The sequence below is a fragment of the Periophthalmus magnuspinnatus genome, chromosome 10 (genome assembly GCF_009829125.3).
Source record: "Periophthalmus magnuspinnatus isolate fPerMag1 chromosome 10, fPerMag1.2.pri, whole genome shotgun sequence".
Classification (NCBI taxonomy): domain Eukaryota; kingdom Metazoa; phylum Chordata; class Actinopteri; order Gobiiformes; family Gobiidae; genus Periophthalmus; species Periophthalmus magnuspinnatus.
In genome coordinates this window covers 25,039,166-25,052,321 of record NC_047135.1, presented here as the reverse complement: position 1 = coordinate 25,052,321, position 13,156 = coordinate 25,039,166, and the positions used below count along the sequence as shown (strand labels likewise).

The 13,156-nt window shown below is 39.2% G+C and overlaps 1 protein-coding gene across 1 annotated transcript in view; it reads left to right on the top strand.

Moving 5' to 3' along the window:
• The window catches only part of fstl5 (follistatin-like 5), a 363,935-nt gene that overhangs the window by 230,846 nt on the left and 119,933 nt on the right, over positions 1-13,156 (top strand). The gene's annotated exons all lie outside the window — the stretch shown is intronic.

Here is a 13,156-nt window from a genome sequence, read left to right as displayed (position 1 = left end):
AAATACAGTAATTACAGATGGTAACTTTAACCAAATATGGTTCAAGTCAAAGTAGCACTTTAGGAATTAATTCATTTATTTATTTGATATGGACATACAAATACATTGGACAAACCAAACGAGTTGTTTCAAGTTTTATTTTAAAAAAATTCAAATTTTCATCACCTGTCCATGGGAATTGTTCAAAAAGTGCACTATTTTAACTTAAGTTCTTATTATGCCTACAAAAGCTCAAATTATGCCTGCTTTTACAATCTATCATCATTATATGTGTCACCATGTAATCATAGGCTACATTCATAGTAAAATAGGCATAGACTACATTTGTTTTTAGTAAATAATATCTATACCCATCCAAGTATCTAGTGGTAGCATCTAAGTATCTAAATCTCCATGGAGACAAACATGTGACACCTTCACGCCAAGTTACTGCTCATATCTGTTCAGAGGCGACCCCACTCACAGTAAGAATTTATGTATGATTGAGTAAATAAAAAAAAAAAAAATAAGTTGAATGCCATACTGAGGAACAATCCAGGCAAAGCAGCAACATCTCCTTAGACACAAGCAAGTAGCAGAATGTTTTACTCTTGTAAGCCTTTGAAGAAGTTGCATATTTATGTTGCGTGCTTTTCCCACTCTTTTTGTCCCAAATTGACCAAAGTCAAAGTGAATCTGCTCCTTTTTCATTTTATTTTCTTTAAAACAGCCTTTTGAAGTTCAGCAAAAGACAATTACTTCAAAGTTGGATAGATTCATACTTTTCCTGATCTCAGTTTGGCATGAGACACATTTGTATAACCCGACTTCAACTTTGCGTGTTAGGGAAAAAAGAGAAAAAAAATGAATGAATTGGTTCACTAGCTTTGATCTGCAACTATTGTGCTTGTTATGTCCTTAGGCACTCTCTTCCAATCGGCAAATTTCTCACACTCTTATCTCGCGGTCCCCAACTTGTTGTTCAAGAATTGACATTAAAGCAAAGATTGTTTTCCCTCAAAAATGCACGATGTGTTGTGTGTTTGCTGCGCTGTCAATTATTCCAGTCCGCTGAGTCATTTATCCAAAACAGAAAGTGCGTTCTAGCTTTGAAAAAGAGTTTTGACAAATCAACCCAGATCAGAGTGATGTGAAAGCGACTCCTATACTCTCACTCTTTGGACTGAATTCTCGACATCGGGGGAAAGACTTTAATCTCCGCCCCAGAATATCAAAGGGAATAGGGGCACAAACGTCGGGCGTCTTTGGTGGAGAACACGGCACTTGTGGAATATATCGCTACAACAGTTTCAGTTTCTTCCGTTGACGCTATTTCTGAGTTTAAAAGTTTGGCTTCGGTTAGATTTTCTTCTTAGGCTTTGCTAATTTGACTATTTTGAAGATGTCACTGACTTTATTTCATAATTTTTATTTTCCCCTGACCTAGACTAGAGATAGACCTGGTATTTGCACTTTTTTAGCGTTTTGGATATATCCCCCACAGGCTCATATTTCGTTTTGGCTGACCTGCTTTCTAAAGACTACATTTAAGTTTTATTTGAATTTTAGTGTGAAGAGATGGCTGCACAAAACGATACTACACAGCTTTCTTATAGGTTTATGGTTTAAAAAAAGGCTGGAGTAGGTTTGTAGTAAATTTAAATTGGGAAACTAATCAAAATCGACCCGACATTATCTTTTGATTTTTATGGGCATCAATGGTCAATTCTTAAGTGATAGTTGCCAATGGATACAAGTCAGAATGAGTTTCCTCCGCAGGGTGGCTGGGTACTCCCTTAGAGATAGCGTGAGGAGCTGAGTCATACGGGAGGAGCTTGGAGTAGAGTCGCTGTTCTTCCACATTGAGAGTGTCTCTCTGTTGGTCTGGGAACGCCTTGGGGTCCCACCGGAGAAGCTGGAGGAAGTGTCTGGGGTGGGGAAGTCTGGGAGTCCCTGCTTAGACTGCTGCCCCTGATAAGCAAGTCCCGGCCCCAGATAAGCGGAAGAACACGGATGAATATTTGTTTGTTAATTGTTGCCCTTTTACGTTGTGTAAGTGTTGTTTTTTTTGTTTTGTTTTTTTTGTAGATTAGTATCGAATATTAAGTTAAAAAAAAAAAAAAAAAGTCAGCCCTGTTGGTTTCTCTGGATTCGTTCTGGATCGGTATAGGCCATTTTGCATAATACGTCTCCTTTAATCTCCTTTAATCTCCCCAACACTTGACATTTTAACTAATATATAATAAATATGCCATTTTGCAGCTCGCTAAATGCAGATTAGAACAGAGAAGATTAAGTTCGTTGGAAATGTTAAGAAACCAGACATGAAAAAGCACATTGTGGTCGATCTCTAAACTGGACAAGATCTGAAGAATTGTTTTTTCTCCACTGACAATATGGGCACCAGATGTCCCTGTGAGACAATGATCATGGAGCGTTATCGCTTACAATCCCCGTTCAGAGTAAAGGCTCACTTATTCCCTACGTTCGAGACACTTACGAATACACATGGGGCTTCCGTTTGTCCTCCGCATTGGTGTTATTGTTCTGTCCATTATTTGGTCCTTCTCTTCAGAGGTTGTCGATATGTAGCAACAGAGCTGTAACCACTAAGGACTATAGAATACAACGTTAGGTCTGTCACAATAACACATTTTGAAGTGCGATATATAGGCCTGTCAGGATCATTGCTATATCGACTATAGTCTGTATCTATTCACCTTATTCCAGAAGTTGCCATGGGCGCCGCCATCGTCATTGGGGTTGTATTATTTTGCATGGTGCTGCTGATCTTGACAGCGCATAAGTTCTATAAGGTCTACCGAGCTGTTTTAAAGCCTCCCAGAGAATCGGTGCAATGTCAGATTTTAGGGGTAAAACTTTCCCCAAATTCTCCAAAGAAATGACTGGGATTCCTGCTTAACCAGAAGTGCCACCACAAAGAAAGTGCAGTTTAGTAGCATTTATAGAGGCAAAAAGAGGGTGAGGCCAAATAAGGTCAATAATGAGCCATAGAAGTTATTTATTCAACCTTCTACAACCCAAATCTTATCATAGTACAGAAAAATGAAAATAAAATTCCCACTAGTACAAAGAAAAAGTACCCACGATAAATGTTGCCGCCCCAGAAATGATTGTTCCATCTAACGATAAGTCGATATAGTAATTATTATGACAGGCCTAGCAACAGTATCAGCAAATATGTTCAACATGTGATCCAAAAACAGCTAAAAACTGTCAAAAACAAGATGAAGAAAAACAAACAGGGATTCACATTTGGTCTATTTCTTCTGTTTTTGTACATTTCTCTAACTGAAGTTGCGCGTCCTCTGATGGTTATATAACACAACGCTTAAAATGCTTGAAAGTGTAAATGCAGTCACCAAAGAAAATTATCTAAACAAGCCTGAATGAAAACTCCAAGTTATGGTTTTGACAGGGAAGCAATATTGAAACATTTGCAGTACTTCCAAATGCGTTTTCTGGTATCTAGTAAGTAACAATCTTATGCGAAGATCATTATTTTACGTTTTATTCACTGTTGACCCCGCCTATTCATAGTGGGATCTCATGGTATCGAGCAGCAGATTTTCACTGATGTGTTTTTAGTTTTGAAAAATGAAGGCTAAAAAGCAGTGCAGTCGGGGATTACTCAAACATGCATGAGACTGTAAACTAATGATGAGGATAAATCATTCGTGTGGCCAAACCTCCCTGTCAAAGTCTGATCTCGTCAGATCTCAGACGATAAGCGAGGCTGGGCTACTAGTTGGATGGGAGACTGCTGGGAATTCCAGGCGCCACAGTTGTTGTGTCCTTAGGCAAGGCACTTCAACCACATTGCCTCGTATGTAAGTGGTGTGCGTGTGGAATTTGGTGAATGTTGAAGAAGAAATGTGGAGTGAATGAATGATGCACTTTGAGCATGTGGAAAAGCTCTATATAAGACTAAGGCATTATTATTATTATTATTATTATTATTATTATTATTATTATTATTTGCATATGGTTAAAATTCTCAGTCCATTTTGCATAATACATCTCCTTTAATCTCCCCAACACTTGACATTTTAACTAATATATAATAAATATGCCCTTTTGCAGTTGGCTAAATGCAGATTAGAACAGAGAAGATGAGGTTGGTTGGAAATGTTAAGAAACTCAACTGGACCGTGATAGAGAGTGGAGTTGGCAAAGTACAATTTATCTTGATGCAGCGGACCTTTGCGGCACCGCGTAGCCTGTTTTTCCCCTGACAAGTGTACCATCCGGAGCAAAGGGTGATTTAGCTCAATGACTTACCCAGCACCAACATTCCAATCTGGGCGTAACTCAAAAACGCTGTCCACAGTTTGCAGTTAATCACTAATTATAAGCCGGACAGTGAAGGTTGATCTATCTCTAGAGGCACTGTCCCAATGGCCCCAAATCAGAGAGAAAAGGGAAGCCAAGGCCCTTCTGGATCTGATGAATGGGAGGGAAGAGGGGAGGGGAGAGAGAGGAGAGGAGTGAGTAGGAACCAGCAGTGCAAGCAGACAGACTCTCTCAAAGGAGGGAAAGGCAGGATGGATACGTTGCACTGCAGCATGTCCTCAGATATCACATTGTGGCCAGATTGGGGAGAAAAATATTTTGTGAAAGTTAGTATAGGAGTTATGATATTTTTTTGGCAATTCTAAATGTTTAAAAGTAAGAAATATTGAGCAAAAATCACAACGGAAGACATATTGTGTTTATGTCTGCTATGTAGTTATAATCTACGACACCCGTGGATCATTAGATTATAATTTGGACATTTGAAATCGCAATATTGCTCTAAAATGACTTGGCGCTGATTGAAGTGTCAGTAAGTAAGCACAGGGAGTCAAAGGAATTGTTTTTCAGCAATGGCAGCTTCGTTGTAGTGGAATAAAGATTACAAAAAGATGCATGAATCACTCTAATTGCAACTCTGAATTTGAGAAGAGAAAACAGTTATAACATGGTTGCAAGTGGCTCCTTTAAAAAAAAGTTGAACTGTTACTGTACGTTGTTTTCTATGCAGAAAATATTACTAATAGACATTTTGTATTTCTCTTAGTCACCACTGTTACTGATAGTAAATGGACCGGCCCTAATCCAAGGATTCCCAGTTCAGTAAATGGTGACAAATTTGAAGACATGTTCTATGATAAGGAATGCTTTCTACAGCCAAAAGATTCCTTGCAGCTTCATAGCTCCCCTAAAGACTTTTGCTCCATATTCATAGCACATCCAATCTTAACAAAGAATTCCAAATGGCAACTACAGAGTGTTCAGAATGAGACTACAATACAAAAAAAGAATTCCATTTTTATAAATCACAACAGGGGCTAACTACACTTAAACAGGTTTAAAACAGCGACTCAAACATGGTGGAGGGAGGGAGTGCGCTCGTGTCCATAAAATTCTCTAAATTAACATGTTAAGTGAGCACCCCCCTATGGCTCCTTCGACCAAAAATGTCTGACACTGCCCGTTTGTGATAAGAAATGTTTTGTCTAATCACCAGACGCCAGGTCGTCATTGCAAATGAAAAGATTTTCCCAATTGACTTACCTGTTAAAATATTAAATAAATAAATAAATAAATCTTATGGTTCATGATATGTAGCGCACCAAAAATTACATCCTAAATAAAAATGAATATTTATAGGTATCATGTCAAGCATTGTAAAAGCCAAAAGTAAAGTCTGTCAACTGAACGAAAAGTTTCTCTGCTCATCCAAGCCGCTACTTCAGTTCTGGTCAAAAATTGGAAGCGTTGGAAATTCATCATCGAGCATTGAAATTCAGCATCATTTTACCACTTCTAATTGTGTCTATACAAAAGAAAGTGGAACATAGTAGTTAAATCTTAGCTACCTCACTGAATGTTTCTAGAGGTAATACAAAAGTAGGGGTGGATGGTATGCCAGATTTTGATTTCGATTTTATAACGGTTCATGTATCTTTATAATGGTAATAAGTGATAAAGTCATCTGCTTGTCCTGATAGTTCATACTTCTCAATGATTGGTTAATACCACCTGTCACTCACGATGATGATATCACCCAAAAAAATCACAATCACGATTCGATTTTCGTCCCCGTATTGCCCAGCCCTATGTAAAAGTACTTGTTCTGAAGTATAGTAACTAAAAGGCTCCCAGCCCACAAGGTTACAGGAAGAGCAATGACTATGAACAGACCTGTGTAGTTATTATACAATGCAAGACTATAATTCAAAAGTTTGTCTTGCTTATGTTTGTCAGCGCTGTCATTTCCTGTTTAAATTCTGTTCCGAAGCCGCATAGTGTGTCAGCCTGGCGTCGATGACAAATGAAGTTAGCAGCTCCCAATGCATTAAGACACAGGGAGGGTACTTTAATGTTTAAGAGGGACATAATGGATTCTTGTCAGTGTATACACCCACCCCATATCAACGCTATAGCTGCTGGTAGTGCTGTATGAGGCTGGTGTAAACATCAGTGACAGAGGACGACAAGTGGAGACTGCTCAAGTGGATCCGCATATCAGTATTCAGGAGGTAGGAACTCGTCTTGTTTAAATGCTTTGAACAACTCTGGTCATGATTTATGGACTTAAAAACTGCATGGGGTTTCTACCTGTGATGTAACAATCCAGGAAAATTTAAATAGTATATTATTTGAGGTTTAAAGATTGCTGAAAAAAGTGTAAATGAGTCAAAATACAACTCCAGGTATGTTTTGGATGAGAGATCGTTGTTACGTGGTGAAAAGATCAAAAATGTTGTGTAATATGTGTTCCTTTAAGGCTAATTAATGTTATGGTGCACTTTATTGTCCCCGTACTCTCCATTTGAACCCGTCCTTCAATGCAGCTGAGGTAGTACCAATCCAAAGCTTGAGCTAGTCTTGGTCAGGACTATATTAGCTGGAGGATTTTACTTATCGTGCATGTTTTGAGTTGATGTAAATGTGATAGGAACTGTAAATATACCAGTAAAATACCATCTACAAAGTTTAGTAGCAAAAAAAGAAAAGAAAAAATGATTTAGTATATACTGACACAACCATTAATAGGTCAAACATCTGTAGTTTTGTGATTCTTCAGTAAAAATGTTGACATTTTCTACGGAAATATCAATCGAAAATAATCTGATATACATTGAAAGATCCTTCCCATCCTTCTCTTCTCATATTTCATTCATCGCAGACTCATAATAATCAGAACAGAGTCGACTTCCCTCCTCCGTGTCCTTTCAGCATTTGATCCAGCGTTTAGACCCTTCCCGTTTTGAGATCAATACAAACGACAAGCCGTGTTCCCAGCAGAAGTCATTTCCATCAACTTCTATGAGCGGTGCGGTGTAATTACTGGGTAAACCTGGTGTTTGTTTGCAAAATGGACTACTGATTTGCTCGTTTATTGCATGCTTGATCCTGCCTCTGATCCTTTCATTAGACAGTTCCGCTCCCATGAATATTAACCGTCGAATCTATATGCGCTCTGCCCACAATGTTCTAAGGTTAACAAGGCACAGCACCCATGCATAAATATTGCACACATTGTCTGGTGAAATTAATATTGCATAAAGGCCAAAAACACCTGTTAGAGACGGAGGCTGATGCAAGAAGCGGGCAACGTGGAGATGATACGGTTCAATCTTTGTCAAATTCATAGTGGTTGTGTCACGCTGTGGTTTGTAAAATTTCATTGTACATAAATATTTAAGTTATAACTTCCAAATGTATCTAATTTGGAAGTATAATGACCCCGAAAGTTGGCAGTGATAAGTAATTGGGGTGTTGTTAAAGGAAAAGTAAAATGCAAAATTGACTTTTAAGCAAGACTAAGTGAGTGTGACGTCGTCCACTGCAAAGCTCCAGCCAAATGAAGCTCATCGAGGCTGGAAGTTACAGGGATGAATTTGGAGCCGAGTTCCGTATTAGGAATTCCGACTGCGAGTATCATAGCAACCAAAGAGCAAATCCGGAACGAGGCTGTTGACTATAACGCTCCTTCCCGTCCGCACCGCTGGTTTAGCAGGGAGCAGGCACTTAGCAACGCTGTCAATCAAACCTGTAGCTTATACTAGTGGGAACAACCTCAGGGAAAGAAGGTGCCTGATTTATCTGTTATTAATGTTCATATCTTGATTTATGGACGCAATAGTGAGATAATGATACTCGGATCATGTAGCGGGTTAATATGAACATTTTAAGGTTAGAATGATGACGCCAGTGAGAGTTTTCCCATGTAAAGTGAATTGGAGCCAGCATCGATGGAGCTACTTCCTATTTGGACCGCATTGGCTAGCGCATTAGCTGTGTCCATTTATATATACAGTCTATGCTTTTAAGAGCTTTGTTATGGAGCTCAGTGACAACAGTGTCAGCCAGCTTAGTTATTTTTCCCTTCATTTTCCCTCATAGAATTCAAAAAAACATTTAAAATGTCCAAAATGTTTTAATAACTTTGCGGTTTATAAAGCTTCAGAGACATTTTACCTAAATTATAGGTCTGTGTGGTCATGAGTTGCCACCTAACTGCTTATTACCGACAAGCAAGGTTTCAAACTTTTAATAATTTTTTCAGAAAGTCTATGAGAAAAATTAACTGAACCAGAAGTGCGGGGGACGGTCACTGTTGAGCTCCATAGTTTTTCATTCGTTTACTCACTCAAAGTTGTATTAAGAGTGATTCATCTTTGAGCAATCGTTATCCTCTTGCAATAGGGCAAATTTGTGTGCATAAAGTCACCACACGCTACTGTAATACATGTAGTTCTTTGCAGAGCTGACATTTTCTATAACTGACCATAAAGAGGCAGGGGGCAGGTGGAAATCAGCTCTGCAGTTTTCAGCTGGAAGTAAGGGGGCTTTTCTAAGTATAACATAAGGAGGCACAGGTGACATATATTGTCACTATATAGCAGAGATGGGAAATAAAACACAGACAGGTTTGTGTCATATTTTTCAAGGACTCAAATCAATCAACAGTGATATTCCTATAAAGTTCAAAGAAAACAAAAGTAAAAACATTATCATATAGTGTCTGTGATTGTGGACATAATTAGATGTTGTTCTGAAAACCACTGAATCCCTTTTTTATTAAAGAGAATGCACACTGCAAAAATGTTTGGCTTTATTCTCACCTTAAATGTTTAGTTTCTTTGTTTTTTGTTTTTTCCATCTACAAAATTGCTTGGCAGGTTTGTCCTAAATATTGGCCAAGATATATGTCCATATGTACTGGGAAATTAATAGTTTTTGATGTGATCTCTATGTGATCTCTCCTACATCACAGCACAAACTGGTGGTGGTGAAAAAAATGTTTTTAGATGCATTGTCGATTCTAATAAAACAATTCTGAATTGATGCAGACACACCAATAATCGGACGTTTAAGCCTCCGCTCTGCCTGTTTATGTTCCCTGTGCCACTCACGCTGTGTCCTGCCCTCATCCCTCTGCTCACTCAGAGCAGCGCTGCAGCAGACTGCTGCTGCTGTCCTGTCGTCAGATGGTGACCTCTCCACTGTCACAGTAACCCATGGGAATATCTGTCTGTTCAGGTTTTATCTGAGGCTTTATTTCATTCATGTTTGAGTTTTCAGGAAAAGAGGCTCACACGCAAAACCACAAGCTGCTGCGCTCTGTTAACTTGTAGCATTTTTTTTTTTCCGAGTCCAAGATGGAGACGGCTTCATGTTACGCAATCAAAAAAGAAGCTTTAATGCAAAACTCACAGATGAACTGTTCTACTCTGTGTCCCAGCAGAACACACAGGCACGTGGACTGTAGTTTCTCTTATAAAAATCTAAGCTAACAGGTAGCATGAATCGCTGCTAACAGCTACGCTGTCGTAGATGTGCTGTTATAACAGCAATATTATTTCCCACCTCTAGCTAAACTAATCCCTGTCACAGAAAAAACAATGCAATTAGCCATTTAAATAAAGCAGTTAAGTTAAATAAAAGTGATCACTTCATCCTGCAGCTCTGGAACATTTAAAAAAGTAGCCAATCATTTGAAGTGAATGGTAAACTACATAGTAAAAAAGATGCGTCGATGCATCAGTAATCGTTCCTGCATCGGTTCGGGAGCCTCAGAATCGTTAATTGAAGTGAATTGTGACATAGTCATCGATTGCCACCCTTGGCACAGCTCCTGGGCCTTTGCAGCTGTGTGGAAATCTCTTTGTTGTTTAAACTCTTAGAACATTAAACATGTTTTTAAAAGAATCTCCCCACTTTTGGATACCAAGTCTGTTTTACTCATAGACTGTTTAAAGTGGACTAAATGAGTGTGACGTCAACCACAGCGTTTGGCTCCAGTCAAATGAAGCTCATTGAGGCTAGAGCAGTTATAGGGGCCAATTTAGAGCCAAGTTGCATATTAGGAATTCTGCTCGTGAGTATCAGAGTAACCAAAGAGCCAATCTGGAGCGAGGCTGTTGAAAGTACTGGTGTTACTCTATTAGACTTAAACAGTCTGCTTGTATAGAGCTTGGGGTCAAAGTTACTGGCAAGATGAACTAAATGCCCATGAGGTAGTATTAGGCAAAACTATTTGAGAAAGTAAACATAAAAGCCAATGTAAACATAACAGCTGACTCACTTCTGGTAAATACATTAATCATAATATAGTGTTAGAATACTTTTGAATGAATGCGAAATTTAGTATCTCCATTAGCATCTGGTTCAATATTAGACTAGCAGAAAACTCTATGAGTGACAACACAGTCCCATTTGCCATATGTTCTGTAGTACGGTGAACACCTGAAAATGACTAACTGCAAAATAAATGTGTTTCATGCTGTATACAGAATACAGTCAAGGCAATAACATCTATAGGGGGACAAACAGGTGGCAGACACTCCAACTGAATAATTACATAGTGCACCTTTAAATTTGACATCACATGGCTGTGAAGTATTCCAAATAGTCCCTAACCCTGAAAGTATGGACATTTACTGATAAAAGGTAACATAGTGATCTAAACATGTTATGTCTTAACAGCCCAGCCTATAAGCAGACTAAGCAGCTGCTGAGGGCCCCGAGGCCAGCAGAGGGCCCCCAAGAGCCCATATATTTACACTGAAAATAATGTAATATCTCAAGTTTTGCTGGAAACAGGGCTTGTGTGTTTACAGCAGCCTAAATATCCCTACATGCCTACATTTGCAACTACGTGTTTTCACCTTTATAATGTAAATGTCAGTCCACTGTCGCTGACTGGAACACATTAAAAACCACCAAAAACTTGTCTAGAATTTCAAAAATCTTGACCCCCTTATATGTTTGTCTACTTGTTCTTGTGACTATAGTAGTTGTGACACTTTTCATGTTTTCACTTGGATGTTAGTCATATAAATACAAATACAACTGGTCGAGGTGAAGAGATCATAGGCATCACCATTAGCTGAGCCAGGATACATGCACTGCCGGGGGGGCCCCAGAGACAAATTCAGCTCAGGGGCCCCTGAAAGCTAGGGCCGGCCCTGTGTGTTAACAGTTAATTCCCCATAGAAGTGTAATACACCCTCTTAAAAGTTGGGGCATTGTGGGCAGTAGCTCAGAGGTATAAATATTTGCGCACCAACACGAAGGCCGGCTGTTCAATCTCAGCTTATAATGTCACTGTGTCCTTCGGCAAGACACTTCACACACTCGCCAGTCTACCCTAGGGCAGGAGTGGATTAAAATAATGCCCAAAATTGTAAAGCAACTCTTAAAAGCGCTTTATAAGACTAATACATAAGTAGATAAAAATAATAATACGCAAATTTTTCCTCTGACCAAGATATCCCCATTACTTACTTCTTCACAGAGCACAATCCACTTTTGTCCCAAAATCTATAACAGTCATTGCCCCCTGTAGAATCCAATGTATAAAGCAGCTAATTTTAAACTAATCCCGCTTGCGAATTTACCAGGCTTTAGCAGAGTTTCTGTGGGCTAAAGAGAGATTAACGTTATCCACTCCTCTGCCTTCTCTCCTCTGAGCCAAACGATGACCCCACCCGGCTTTGCTAACCCCTTCTCCGACTTCAAAGACACAACAGGCGCGCCCCAAAACAGAAGCGCTTGGGAAGGTTAAAAAGCACCCAGTTGCCATTGGTGCAGAGGTCACAGAAGCCAGTCTTGTAATTGGCGATGCTTGCTGGCGCCTTGCATTCAAGTCAACAGTGTCCGGACCTTCGTTTTCATTAGCGGTGTATTTCATGCCTCCAGGAGCAGAACAAATTGAGTTGGTGTTTCCCTTTTTGCGCACTCGCTGATTACCCACGAGAGAGATTAAAAAGAGCGTTCCTTACATAATGCTATTGGAGAATGGGCCAGTGTACAGGGTTTGATTGAAAACAGGACACATTGTTGTTAAATCATGTGTGTTGTGATGAGAAGCCCCAATGGGTTTAATGGTATTCTGGTTGTAGTATTTGCTTTCATTGCTATTTGGAGAAAACACTAAGAAACAGAGAAAATGCTTGGCGATGAAGAAGAGCGGTAGGTAGATTCTAACATGTATGACTCCTACCTCTGACTGCCAAGCTGGAATTCTATTCATTTCAATTGAGAACGTGAGAATATTTGCTAACATATGAGCTAAAATGTGATATAAAGATGCCGGCTGAAAAGGTTGAAAGGTTGAAAACGTCTATGCATAGAACTTATAGCTGTTGAGACCGGCAGCCCTGTGCAAAATCACACAAAAAGGAAAAAAAGCCACATATTTTCTTTGTTTTACATTCAACCCAGCTATTCATATAACTGCAACCCCATCTACCGTATTTTCCGGACTATGAGTGGCACTTTTTTTCATAGTTTGGCTCATACTCGACTTATATAAGGAATTATTAAAATATGTAATTTCACATCTTTGTTATTATCACACTGACAGCTGCACGGGGGCTCTCTAGGCTTGTGTACCAGTATGTACTACTATTGTACCACTGAAAATGTAAAATTTCAACATTATGGTAATTTAAGAAACATCTGAGAAAGACTGAACAACTAAAAGACTCCTAAAAGAAAATCGTATTCTGCTGTGTTTGATGACAGCCACGCAGAAGAGGCTCCATCTACCTCCAGAGTTGGTGGAGTTGTTGAGAAGCAACACAGAGGATGAAGAATTCAGTGGATTTAGTGATTTGGATTGAGATCGAGAGTAAACTTGTTAGCTTGTTTTTTATGC